The following is a 2,281-nucleotide window of genomic DNA, read 5'->3' on the forward strand; positions in this document are numbered from 1 at the left end:
GAAGGAAGGAAGGAAGGAAGGAAGGAAGGAAGGAAGGAAGGAAGGAAAAGAAAGCCAAAGCGATAGCAGCAGTGCATCCTGACTTAAAAAGCTGACTTCAACAGCAGCACAGCAAACTGCCAACCAAAGGAGCTGTCCCCAGTGGGGCAGATGGGAGAGTGCATGGCCTGCTTCAGGGCACTAGAAGCTCTAGCGATTTCAACTGAGAGCAGAAGAGGGAAAGAAAGCCACGGAGAAGCCAGGAGTTCTATTCTCAAAAGGACTGGTACCTCCAGAGCTAACAGGCCTTTATTTTCTTCTCTATTGACTCTTCAGAGTAAGATAGCTATCTCTGACCATTTCGCAAATATCAGGGAAGTCATCCTAAAGTCCGTTTGTTGATACAATCCAAGAAAGGCATGAAAGGCAAAGCAACAGCAGGATAAACAGCCACTAAAGGCTTGGGGGAAGCTCAGGGGAAGGAAACAAGCCTAGAGAAGCGCAGGCAGCTGGGGTACCATGGGGACTGGAGTGGGCACCTCACTGGTCTGAATCTAGTTGTCCAACCAGTTCTTAGCCTCCAAGGTTGTGTACTGCCTCTCAAGAGGAGAGTCCAGGGCTATTTCCTCTATTTCCACCCCAGACATCACCAGTTCCTCTGGACTAGAGTGAAAGCATACAACCACTTCTACTATGTCCAAAGTATCTGCACTACCTTACACCGAAACTCCTACGCATTAAAATAACTTATTAACCCGTTTTCCATTCCACCCTATTCTCACCCACTAGGAAACTCTAATTTGCCACATGTGTCTGTTCTATACATTTCATGCACACAAAATCACACAGTATTTACTCTTTACCGTCTGGCTTTGTTTCTCTTTTAATGGAGTTTTCGTGGCGTATGCACGCTGTATCATTACTCAGAATTTCTTGCCCTTTTATCACTAACTAGTTTTTACTGAACGGTTATACCAGCATTTGTTTTATCTATCCATCTACCTATGTGCAACAGAGCTTTTTCTAGACTTTTCCTAGTGCTGCTACTGAACTTTTCCTTTCTTTTAAACAAAATTTAAATATACTTACTTCTCTCTGCTGGGTTCTCCTGTACTGACACTGATGAGCTCCATATTCTAGGCTCCCTTATTGTCTTGTACTCTTAATATTGTTACCAGACAGGATGCATCCATTTCATCTGTTCTTCTCATCCCTTGCCCAGTCACAAGCAATGCCAACGATAGCCTCAGTACTCGTCTTTCCCACCATTCACCTGCAGCTAACCTGAGGGTTGCTTATACCTCAGAGTGGTGCTTGGCTGATGTTATGTTTTTATTTTCTCAGTTCTTATAAATATTAGAAGCCTGATTTGTAAGGTTTCTGAAGGGAGAGGGAGCTCCAGCTATCTGTTGCTGCGGGATATTTGATCACACTATGAAACCCGAGATTGTGTGATGGAAAAACCTGTTTCTAGTTGTGGTATGGCTCAGCCTTAGCACACACCGTTAATCCAAAAGCTTTCCATAAGTAGGGTTAAATAAAGTCAACAATAGGTCAAGAGGCAGAGCAAGCAGCCAGTTGGCAGGGAGTGAACAAAACATAGAGAGTGAGAGGAAGTCCAGAGGGTGGATAGAGAGACACATGGAAAGCACAAAAGAGGGACAGAGAAAGAGAAGGGCCTCTTCCTCCTCGGACCTCAGCTCAGCTGAGGGGGAAGGTCAGTCTCTGCATCTCTGAGCTAGCAGGCGTTCAGTCCAGCATCTGGCTCCTGAGTCTTTATTGGTAAAATCGAATGTTTGGGATTCTGTTTAAAAACAACAAATCTGTTCTGTTGTTTTTCTGTTGTTTCTCAAGCCAGCATAGGTCAGTGGCAGAGTCTCCACTCCCCTCACAAGCAGGATCTTGGGAGGCCACAGGTACCCACTGCTAAGGAGGCAGCAATGCCAGGCTTAATGAACATCCAAGGCTGTGGTGCATAGTTAGGGTCAGGGAGTATCTATCAGTAGGTGTTCTGTTGCTCAGGAAAAGCCAAGGGCTTTAGGTACTTGCTAGGGCCCCTTCATTTCAGAGATCAAAGAAGCCATTACTATATGCCTTTGGGTCCCTTCTTATGTGTCTGAGGCCTAAGCTACCTAACCTTTCCCCTTATCAGTCTTATCAGGCTGGTTAGTTTGTCCTATTTAATTCTCAGTCTGTCCTATTTAATTCTTAGCCTGGCTAAGAGTGGCTGATGCATTGTTTCCTAGTACCATTGATGTGTGTGTGTGTGTGTGTGTGTGTGTGTGTGTGTGTGTGTGTGTGT

General features: G+C 45.1%; 1 protein-coding gene across 3 annotated transcripts in view; it reads left to right on the plus strand.

The window, feature by feature from the left end:
- Positions 1-2,281, plus strand: part of Igf1r (insulin like growth factor 1 receptor) — a 275,245-nt gene that overhangs the window by 237,796 nt on the left and 35,168 nt on the right. The gene's annotated exons all lie outside the window — the stretch shown is intronic.

Source organism: Psammomys obesus, unplaced genomic scaffold (genome assembly GCF_907164565.1).
Source record: "Psammomys obesus unplaced genomic scaffold, mPsaObe1.curated_primary_1811, whole genome shotgun sequence".
NCBI classification, from domain to species: Eukaryota; Metazoa; Chordata; class Mammalia; order Rodentia; family Muridae; genus Psammomys; species Psammomys obesus.